This window comes from Rhinoderma darwinii, chromosome 7 (genome assembly GCF_050947455.1).
Source record: "Rhinoderma darwinii isolate aRhiDar2 chromosome 7, aRhiDar2.hap1, whole genome shotgun sequence".
Classification (NCBI taxonomy): Eukaryota; Metazoa; Chordata; class Amphibia; order Anura; family Rhinodermatidae; genus Rhinoderma; species Rhinoderma darwinii.
Window position 1 is genome coordinate 114,285,158 of NC_134693.1, and position 12,385 is coordinate 114,297,542.

A 12,385-nucleotide genomic window follows, 5' to 3' on the forward strand; every position below is an offset into this window, starting at 1 on the left:
AGGCAGCAGGCAGGCGCCAATCGTGGTGTAGCAGGACAGCCGTGGTACTCAGCACAGCACGACTTCAACTCAGCACGGCACTTGACCAGGATAGCATGGGGTACAGGTTACAGGTAGCAGGAACGGGAAACACTGGGAACTGGAAAACACTTAGGAGGCTATATGCATAGACAGACTAGGATAACGACAACACGGCTCAGGCATGGCAGGAAGGGGCTGGGCCCCTCTTATAGTCCAGATACTCATGGGCCAACTTTGTACTTAACTTCAGGTGTGCTGGCACTTTAAGAGCGGGAACAAGCGTGCGCGCGCACCCTACGGGACCCGGCCGGGAGAAGCGGAAGTGAGCGCTGGCGTATCCTGAGAAGGAGATGTGGACTAGCGCTCACAGTTCCATTTCTGCGGGCGTCAGGAGGTGAGTGATCCTGATGGCCCGCAGCCTTGGGCATGACAGTATCCCCCTCTAACGCCTCCTCCTCTTGGGGCCAGAACGAGAGAGAAACTTCTTCAGGAGGGTTGGGGCATTGTGGTTCTCTCCTGGCTCCCAGGATCTCTCTTCAGGAGCAAACCCCCTCCAATCCACCAAATAAAAGATTCTTCCACCCACTCTCTTGGTGTCCAGGATCTCCTTCACCACAAAAGTCTCAGATGAACCGCTGGGAGCCACTGCAGGAGTGGAAGTCTTGGAGTAGCGGTTCAAGATCACTGGCTTCAGCAGGGAGACATGGTTGGGGATCTTGAGCGTAGGAGGCAGCCGAATCTTGGAGGAAACAGGGTTGATTTATTGCAAAATCTCGAATGGTCCAAGGAACCTGGGAGCCTCAGCCGGATATTCCTAGAGGACAGACAGACCTTAGTACCAGGAAAGAACTGGGGAGGCTCTCGTCTTCTTGTGTCTGCCTTTCTCTTCATGCAGTCGACCGCCAGCAGAATAGAAGATCGAGTCTGCTGCCAGATCTTTAGAAAGTCCCTGAATGCAGAGTCAGCTGCAGGCATCTGGGACATAGTGGAAAGAAGAAGAAGTGTTTGAGGGGGTTGACAATAGACAATGAAGAATGGACTCTTAGCGGAGGACTCACTAGTATGGTTGTTGTAGAAGAACTCAGCCCAAAGAAGCAGCTGCACCCAGTCATCATGCTGCCTGGAGATAAAGTGTCGTAGTTAGTTCTCCATGACTTAACCATTGGACTGGGGATGGTAGGCAGAGGGGAAGTCCAACTTCACACCGAGGAGTAAGCAGAGGGCTCTCTAGAACTTAGATGTGAACTGAACCCCCCGATCCGAAGCAATACGTAGAGGCAAGCCGTGCAGACGGAAGATGTGTTGGACGAAGAGATTGGCCAGTCGGGAAGTGGATGGTAGGCCGGTCAGTGGAAAGAAATGAACCATTTTGGAGAATCCGTCCACCACCACCCTGACCGTACTGCAACCAGCAGAGAGAGGCAGGTCCGTGACAAAGTCCATAGCAATATGTTGCCAGGGGGCATCGGGCACAGGCAATGGCTGGTTTGGAGTGCGCAACTTTATTTGCTGCGCGCACCGTGCAGGAGGAGACTAAGTCCGTGATGTCTTTGGGCAGCATGGGCCACCAGAACTGAAGAGCAATCAGGTCTCGGGTATTACGGACACCCGCGTGACCTGCCAATTTTGAACTGTGTCCCCAGCGGAGGATTCTTCTTCTGTCCGTCAGACGCACAAAAGTCCTCGCCGTGGGAATGTCTCTAATGTGCAGAGGGTTGACAGGTATGATGCAGGATGGGTTAATGATACTCTGTGGAGACTCCATAGTGTCCTCTGTCTCGAATGACATGGACAAGGCATCGGCCGTCACATTCTTGTAATGGAGCTTAAACTGGAACCGGGCAAAGAACAGCGACCACCTGGCCTGACAAGGATTCAGTTGTTGAGCCGTCTGGAGATAAGTGATGTTCTTGTGGTCCATAATATCAAGATGGGATGAACTGCGCCCTCTAATAGATGTCTCCACTCCTCCAGAGCCAATTTGATGGCCAGTAACTCCTGATCCCCAATCGAGTAGTTGCGTTCTGCGGAAGAGAAGAGCTTAGAGTAATAGCCACATACCAGTGACATGCCCTTGGGACCTCTATGCACCAGCACAGAAAGAGGAGGCGTCCACCTCCACCTCCAACGAGAACTGTCAAGAAACATCTGGATGATGGAGGATACAGGCTGAAATGAAGGCACTCTTCAGGCTATGGAATGCGGACTCTGCTTCTGGAGTCCACACCTTGGCGTTCATGCCCTTCTTAGTGAGGTTAGAGATAGGAGATGTTAGTGAGGAGACGTTTGGCATGAACGGTCTGTAAAAATTAACGAATCCCAGGAAGCGCTGTATGGCCCTCAAGCCTTGAGGGCGTGGCCATCCAAGGACGGATTTTACCTTTTCAGAATCCATCTTGAGACCTTGATTTGAGATGATGTAGCCCAGGAAGGGTACAACATCCCTCTCAAACACGCACTTCTCCAACTTTGCGTACAGGCGATTCTCCCTTGACCGCAGCAAAACTTGACGAACATGTCTCCGATGAGTCATTGGATCTGGAGAAAAAATCAAGATGTCATCAAGATAGACCACAACACAAACATAGAGGAGGTCACGGAAGATGTCATTAACGAACTCCTGGAAGAACGCGGGAGCATTACACAGGCCGAAGGGCATTGCTAGATACTCATAGTGTCTGTCACGGGTGTTAAATGCAGTCTTCCATTCGTCACCCTGGCGAATCCGGATTAGGTTGTAAGTCCCACGCAGGTCTAGTTTACAAAAATTCTTGGCACCACGTATACGACCAAACAGTTCAGAGGTCAATGGCAATAGATACCTATTTTTCACCGTGATCTGGTTGAGACCACGGTAGTTGATGCAAGGATGCAGAGAACCATCCTTTTTCTTGACCAAGAAGAACCTGGTTCCTGCCGGGGAGGAAGACTTCCATATAAAACCCCTCTCCAAGTTCTCAGAGTGGAGGGCTCCCACTTGGAGCCTCAGCGGCTTGGTCACAGCTATAATTGGGTTTGGCAGAGGTAGTCCATTTACAGATGCAACCATCAAAGGCCTCTCCAGAGGGGTAGTGGGCAATTGGAGAAGATCCACCGAATCTCTACAAATGAAATTAGCAGTCCAGATACGCAGAGACCGATGCGTTTTCTCGCCGGACACGATGGTCACGGGAATGGACAATTTAAATGAAAGTCCTTCTTTACCAAAGGTTGTCTCTCCCACCAAGATGCGTCTGCGTTGTCTCTACTTGGTAGATAGCTTAAACTGGTCCATCCTCACAGACTCTTTAGGAGGATCGGCATCTGAGGACAGCAGGGGTTGCTGCAAAGTAGGGACCAGACTAGGGAGTCCTCCCTCCCAACGAGCTTCTTGGAGCTGTTCTCGGATCCTTATATCAATCCGGGCGGCCAGAAGGATGAGGTCATCCAGGATAGACGGTAGATCTCGGGCGGCAAGCTCGTCCTTAATGTTAGGAGACAGTCCCTGCCAGAATGTAGCCACCAGGGCCTCATTGTTCCACAACAGTTCTTCCGCCAGGGTGCGGAAGTGGATGGCGTATTCGCACACAGAGGTGTCTCCCTGGCGTAGGTTCAGCAAGGAGGCGGCTGCAGACGAGACTCGTCCAGGCTCCTCAAACACTGTGTGAAATGTCCGGAGGAACCTCTGGAAGTCACGGGTCTCTGGTCCTTGTCTCTCCCAGATAGGATTCGCACATGCAAGTGAGGAGAGGGATCATAAAAGTGACCCTTGCGCCATCGGACAAAATGTCCTTGCATACAAGCTAAAGTGGATCTGGCACTGGCTCAAAAATCCACAGCAGGGCCTCGCATCTCCATCGTAGGGGTGAGGAAGCGGCAAAGAAAATCGGGGATCAGCACTGCCAGGAGGTGTAGTCAGAGGATCAGTACTGCCAGGAGGTGTAGTGAGAGGATCGGCAACTTGCACCTCCAGCCAATGTGCAATACTGTTCAAGCTCTGGTGGAGTTGGTCCTCTTGGGACCGGAGGTCTAGCATATCTGCCCAACATCATCATGGTCTTAGATTGACCAGCGGGGTCCATGGCCTGAGCCTACTGTCACGTTGGGTATGTGGACACACTTGGCCATACCACCTTGACGGTATGGCAGCTTGCCAACAGGACACAGGACACAGTCTATAGTTCGTATAGTTTACCTGTGGTAGCTCAGACAGTACCAAGACAGGCTCGGCTGGGACTAGGCAGCAGGCAGGCGCCAGGCATAGTGTAGCAGAACAGGGGTGGTATACAGCACAGCACGACTTCAGCTCAACATGATACTTGACCAGGATAGCACGGGATACAGGTTACAGGTAGCAGGAACGGGAAACACTGGGAACTGGGAAACACTAGGAGACCCTTTTCTTAGACAGACTAGGGTAAGACAACAAGGCTCAGGCAAGGCAGGAAGGGAAGGGCCCTCTTATAGTCCAGGGTGCTCATGGGCTAATTGTGTACAATTTTCAGTTGCGCGCTGGCCCTTTAGGAGCGGGTGCGAGCGTGTGCGCGCACCCTACGTGACCCGGCCGGGAGAAGCGGAAGTGAGCATTGGCGGACCAGCGCTCACAGTTCCATGGCTGCAGGTGTCAGGACTTGAGTGAGCCTGACGACCCGCGGTCATGGGCATGACAGATACAATGTACTAAGAAAATATGTTCCAGAATTGTTATTTCATAAGAAATACTAGTATTTGCTAAAACAGACATGTCTGGAGAGGTGACAGGTCCTCTTTAAGGTCTACTAGGTTATCAGTGAATAAACCCTTGAGACATAGACCCTACTGACTTGTGATTAGCTCCAAAGCCAGATCCGATCTGGTGAACTTGGGGCTCTACTGTAATAGGGGCCCATTATTGTGTCAGAGGAAGGCCCCACCCCCGGAGGTAATCTTAAGGGCCAGTCCAACCCTGTGTGGGTAAATCATTAATTGAAGTTAGACAATCAAAATACAGTTACTCTGCTCTAGTGATTCCATGAAAATCCCCCTAGGCAGTCTGGACTCGTCATGCGGACGTTGGAGCAAATTTACTATTATTGCTGCACCAGAATTCTGGCCTAAGTCCCACCTTTTTTTGGCGCAAATCATCTTAGACCCAGTTATAAATGAAATGTGGCAAAAAGAATAGATGTTTGCGACTATTTTCCGACAGGGAGGGTGGCTTCGTAGAAAAAGGGCTTAGCTCAAGATGCGCCAAATTGTCCAAAAAGTGTTGGACAAAAAAATGGTCTAAAGTAAGCCAACCAAAAAGGTGGTATAATGTTAGACATGTGTCTAAACATGCGAAAAATGTATCATCCATTATGAACCACTGTGATAAATGTGGCGGATCTAGTCTAATTCTTAGCTGTCTAAATGTAAAACAGTATTAGATTATGTTCACATGCCCATTTTGAGAACAATATAGCTCTATGGGTGTATTCACATAGCCTTGAATACTGACCGTCAAAAAATAGATCTACCGGGGACACTGGCACTATCTATGTGGGCACTATCTACAGTGGGCACTTTGGCACTATCTATGTTTGCACTAGCACTATCAATGTGGGCACTATCTATAGTGGGCACTGTGGCACTATCTATGTAGGCACTATCTACAGTGGGCACTATCCATGTGGGCACTGGCCCTATCCATGTGGACACTATCTACAGTGGGCACTGCGGTACTACCTATGTTGGCACTATCTACAGTGGGCACTGTGGCACTATCGATGAAGCCATGATCTACAGGTGGCACTGTGGCACTATTTACATGGGCACTATCTACAGGGCATTACGGCACTATCTACAGTACATGGGCACTGCTGTGCATTCAGGGGTTTGGGACAAAAACCCTGACAAATGAAATTCATCCGTGAAAAACAAATGACAAACGGATGTTAAAAATGGTCCAAAGGCCAGAAAATGGATGAAAAATTTGGAGACACACGGATGTAAAACGTCCATGAAAAACTGACAGATGATCTGTTTTTAATGTCAGTTTTTTTCCACTGTCGTGTAAATATGGCCCTAGTAATTTTTTTCCATTTTGTGGACTCAAATCCACATCAGTTTTAAAATACTAAAAATATAGAATATCTATAGTTAATATTTTAAAATTAATATGAACAGCTACTGAATACCAATACACACATTTTTAACATCTTGTAAAGTCCTTTTTTTAGTGCAATGTTTTTGATAGTGTTCCCTAAAACTATAGAGCTATACAAGTAGAAGGAATTTACATTTCAGGATACAAGAGTATTCGGGGTCAACTGAATACTGATTATAAATACAATAACAGTCTTTTAGCATGGATGCCCAGTAACCACAAAGACAAATGTTTAAATGGGTTGACCCACTAAAAACATTGTTTTTATTTCAAACATGCACAAAAATTTTAGCATGTGAACAATTAACACTTATCAAAAAATATTTCAATTTCATGAGTCATTAAATTTAAAAAAATGGGTGTAGCGCCACCTGCTGTTTAACGTTCTCTCCCTTTACTGCGTCCACTTTGCTGAGGTGGACATGCATGCGCAGTTCTGACATTGTCTCTGCATATGCCGTGTCTCCAGTCCTGGACGTGGAGGGTTCCGTGGTGTGGTGAGAAAGCTCTTTAATGCATCAGCGTCTTCTGTGATTCAGAGCTGTCAAAGATGGACGGTGCCCAGCTTAGGAAGGAATGGGGAGATATTTTATTGTCAGCTTGGAGGAGGGATACTCAGAACACGGCACAGGAGAACTAAAGCTCTTTAAAGCATTTTAAAGGCTTTCAATTGACTTGATATGTCTTTGCATCGCTAACACAGTTTGTGTGATAACCTCTTTAAATATTCATTATATATTTAACATAAAAGTGCTGGTGATATAAATGTATATTTTTTATGAAAACTGATCTTTATTATAAATGTATAATTTAATTACATTTTCATCTTCGATGCCTCATCAATTATATTCACAGGAGCGAGAAATCTGAGATAATGTGCATCTTTAAAAGAGATCTACAGTATGTTGCATTCGGATCAAAGAGAGTCACCTGTTTATTAGGCTTGTGCATTAACGCTTTTAGGACCAAGGTCATTTTGGCACTTGAGGACCAGCCCCATTTTTTCAAATCTGACGTGTCATTTTATGTGGTAATAACTCTGGAATGCTTTTGCCTATCCAAGTGATTCTACGATTGTTTTCTCGTGACATATTGTACTTTATGTTAGGGGAAAAATTTGGTCAATAAATTCATTGCTTATTTGTGAAAAACACTAAAATGTAAAGAAAATTTGCAAACATTATAATTTTTCTAATTTTAAATGTATCTACTTGTAAAACAGATAGTAATACCACACAAAATTGTTGCTAATTAACATTGCCCATGTGTCTACTTTATATTTGCATCATTTTTTGAACATTATTTTATTTTTCTAGGACGCTAAGAGGCTTAGAAATTTAGCATCAATTTCTGACATTTTCAAGAAAATTTCAAAAGGCTATTTTTCAAGGACTCGTTCAGTTCTGAAGTGGCTTTGAGGGCCTTATGTACTAGATAGACCCCATAAATCACCCCATTTTAAAAATGGCACCCCTCAAAGTATTCAAAACAGCATTCAGAAAGTGTTTTAACCATTTAGGCGTCTCACAGGAATTAAAGTAATGTAGAAGTGAAATTTCCAAATTTCATTTTTTTTGTCAAAATTAATTTGCAATAAAAAAAAATCTGTAACATAGAAGGTTTTACAAGAGAAACGCAACTCAATATTTATTGCCCAGATTCTGCAGTTTTTAGAAATATCCCACATGTGGCCCTAGTGCGGTAATGGATTGAAGCACCGGCCTGAGAAGCAAAGGACCACCTAGAGGATTTTGGGGCCTCCTTTTTTTTTTAGAATATATTTTAGGCACCATGTCAGGTTTGAAGAGGTCTTGTGGTGCCAAAACAGTGGAAACTCCCCAAATTTACATGTTTTTGGAAACTACACACCTCAAGGAATTTATCGAGGGGTTTAGTTGGCATCTTGACCCCACAGTTCTTTTGCTATATTAATTGCGGTTTGTCTGTGAAAATGAAAATCAATTTTTTTTCTGAAAAAATATAACATTTTTTTTTTTACAAGGAATAAAGAATAAAAAGCACCCCAAAACTTGTAAAGCTATTTCTCCCGATTACGGCAATACCCCATATGTGGAAATAAACTGCTGTTTGGACCCACAGCAGAGCTCAGAAGGGAGGGAGCCGCATTTGGCTTTTGGAGCGCAGATGTTGCTTGGTAATAGTTCTGTTTGGGGTTTTGCTGGTATTTCAGTTTATAATGTGGGGGCATATGTAAGCTGGGCAGAGAACATCAGGGCATAATAAGAGGGTATAATAATGGTGTAAATAAATAATAATTCATAGATATGTGGCCAGTGTCGCACTGAAAAATGGTGCCGGATGTTATCCGCTTTTGGAACTCTCTACACAATTTCTGTCGCTATATTCTGAGCGTAAGAACTTTTTTTACTCCAACGGAGCCGTGCGAGGGCTTATTTGTTCCGTTACAATCTGTAGTTTTCATTGGTACAATTTTAGGGTACATCCTTTTTATGCGATGTTTTTTGGCAAGCAAAGTAACAAAAAATATATATTTTGACAATGTTTTTTGGCTTTTTTTTTTTTTTTTTACAGTGTTCACCGTGCACTATAAATGACATTTTACTTTATTCTGCGGGTTGATACGATTACGGCGATATCATATGTATATAGTTTTTTTTCATGTTTTGTGGCGTTTGAGCAATAAAATCACTTTTCTATAAAATTATTTATTTTTTGTGTCACCATATTCTGAGAGCCGTAACTTTTTTATTTTTCAGTCAAACAAGCTGTGTAAGGGCTTGTTTTTTGCGGGTTGGGTTGTAGCTTTTATTGGTACTGTTTTGGGGTACATGCGACTATTTGATCACTTTTTATTCTATATTTTGGGAGGGGTGATGACCAAAAAAATAGTGACGCTGGCATTGTTTTATAATTTTTTTTGCGGTGTTCATCGTGCGGGAAAAATAATATTATAGTTTTATAGTTTGGGTCGTTACGAACGCGGTGATACCAAATATGTGTACTTTTTTTAACGTTTTCATTTTTTTCCTATAATAAAAGACTTATTATAGGAATTTTTTTTAGTTTTTACACTTTTATAAAACATTTTTATTACTTCTTTTTTTTACTTTTTTTACTTTTAGACCTGCAGCACTGATGGCTGCTATAATACATTACACTACCTAGGTAGTGTAACGTGTTATAAACTGTCAGTGTGACGCTGAGAGTCACACTGACAGGAAGCCTATGAGGACTAGCCCCCGGCTGGTCCTCATAGGCTTCCATGCATGGCAGACCCAGAGGCCGTTGTATTGCCTCTGGTTTTGCCATGCAACCAACGGCAGCACCCGCAATCGGTTCCCGGGAAAGTTTGTTGTAGCAACAAACTTTTCAGTTTGTTGCTACAACAAACTTTCCCTGCGATCACATGATCGGAACCTGAACCAATCAGGTCCCAATCATGTCTCCAGGACCAGAGGCAGGGGTTAACAGCGCGATCCACTGTATGGATTTAACACCCACTGTAAATTCACACCCGCGCTGCACCGAGCCCAGCAAGCGCTGACGTGAATCTACTGTGGGCGGTCGGGAAAGAGTTAAAAATGGTGATCATATACTCTGTAGCCGAACCAGAGGTCTGCAGATTCACGTCCTTGCTGCACGGGGTATATGTGAATAGGACGTGAATCTACAGATTGTCGGCATGAAAGGGTTAAAGCATTTTAAAGGCTTTCAATTGACTTGATATGTCTTTGCATCGCTAACACAGTTTGTGTGATAACCTCTTTAAATATTCATTACATAAAACATAAAAGTGCTGGTGATATAAATGTATATGAAAACTGATCTTTATTATAAATGTATAATTTAATTACAGTTTCATCTTCCATGCCTTATCAATTATATTCACAGGAGTGACAAATTCGAGATAATGTGCATCTTTAAAAGTGAACTACAGTATGTTGCATTCGGATCAAAGAGAGTCACCTGTTTATTAGGCTTGGGCATTAAGTTCTAGTAGATATTACCTGCAGTCCTATGTAACACCACAAATATCACACTCTGATAACTATACCCACACAGGCACACACACACGCAAAGGAATATATACACACAGAGACATATGTACACAGTCACTTACCATCTCTCCTTGCTCACAGGTTTCTTGCAGGACAAGCTGTGGGCGGAGCTTCCTCCTCTGCTGTCTCTGCTTCCTTTGCGTGTGTAACAAGGAGCAGAGAACAGAGCTCAAACGGCCTGCACAGTGGTGCCCCCTACATGCTGGGAGGCTGCAGCGCCCTGTGCACTTGCACGGGTCGCACAACCCTAAGGCTGGCCCTGTCTTCAAGTCAATTAGATGATACATTTTCTATACACTTTCTTACAGTCCAGAATTTGCTCAACTTAAAACTCCAATAAGCATTTGAGAGCAGAGGTAGAGGGAGTCCATACCTTAGTGAAAACCCTGTGTATAACCAAAGAGAAAAGTGAAAAATATAAGGAATCCAGAGAGAAGGAAGCAGCTCCAGGTGATGGGTAACTTGGTTAATTCGATCAAGTACCTGGAATGGCCCAATGAAATGTGGAGCAATTTTATAAGATGGAACTTTCCCAATCAGAAATACTTTGTGGACCAGAAATTTTTTGGGATTCGGGTGTTTTTTTTGGCCTTGACCGCAGCAGCCTCCAAATGTATTATTGGTCCTCCATCTTGAAGTTCTGATTATTGAATACCCCTACAATAGCAGGTAATTGGGGGTGTGACGTGATTGGAAGAGGAATATTCAGACTTGAAAATGAAGATTTACCTGATACAGGACATGGATGTTATGGGCCAACTCAGCCCAAGATAGCTTGGATCAATTATCCTGATGAGCAGTAGCATAGGTTCAGAGATACTGCTCAAGGACCTGGTTGATCCTTTGGTCTGACCTTTACTATGAGAATGGTAACAGGGGAAATTTCCCCCAAAATCTTTAACGTTTTACACAGTGCCTCCCAGAATTTAGAAACAAGCTGTACTCCCCGATCTGAGACAATGCGAGCTGGAAGACCATGGAGGCTAAATATTTTCTTAAATAATATCTGAGCTAACCGAGTAGCTTAGGGCAAACTAGACAGTGGTACCATTTTGGAGAAGGGCTATTGTAAAGGAGCAATTCGCCACAATCACTGATAGTAAATCTCTAAGCAGAAAGCAAATCAGGGATTAAGTTCATCAAGATCTCGACCCAAGGATGGAATGAGCAAGGGCTTGAAGAGACCCAATGGCACTTGCTTTGATGGTATAAACTGAGCACAGGTGTTTCAGGAGGCAACAATCTCTTTACCTTCTTGTCTCCATTCCGACTGCCAATAGTATCACAAGAGTTATTGGCTGGTATTTTTGACTCCAGGGTGTCCCAACATCAATGAAAAATGAGCCCAAGGTAACACCTTCCAGTGTACATCGAAAGGTACATATGAAAGTCCTGTGGGAGGGAATTCATGAGAAAAATCAAGAGTGGTCAGACTACAGTTTGGACGATTAAATCACAACATGAAAGAAGAGTCCCCAGCATGCTTGGAAAGGTCTGAGTCTTTGGGCAGATTGGAGGTAATTCTAATTTTTGTGGTTAGCGGAGATAATGATGGGAAATTGTGTGTCTTCCAAAAGATAATGCCATTCCTCCAAGGAAAGTTTTACTACCAGAAATTATTTTTCTCCGATGGAAAAGTTTTTCTCCGCAGAAGAGAACTTCTTGGAGAAGCCACATGGAATGTGTTTCTTTACCCTCGGAAGCATCGACTTAAAAGAAGAACAGCCTAGTAGGATCAGGATGGTTGAGAACCGGAGCAGAAGAAACGCATGTCTTGATAAGGCAAAAGGCTTCAACTTTCTGGTCAAAGCAGTAAGTGAAGAGACCACTTGAGAGGAATTTTTAATAAATTGCTACTAATAATTCATGAAGACCAGGAATCTTTGGAGAGCCTACTCAGAGGTTAAGGGCTAATTTTGAATAACAGAAACCTTCACTGGATCGATGCACAAGCCCTCTGAGGATATGATATAGACCAAAAATAGAAGTTCTGTATTTTGAAAGAGACATTTCTCCAACTATAGAGAATTCTGTCGGAGCTGGAGTAATACAGAGCGGACGTGGGAGCGATGAGTTTTTAGATCTTGGGATTAGGTCAAATTGTTCTCTAGATAGACCAGGACTTACTAATTAAGAACTTTCCCAAAGATGTCATTTACAATCTGATTGAAAACATAGTGACCAACCTGGGTGTAGAAGACTGTTTTCTACTCGTCTT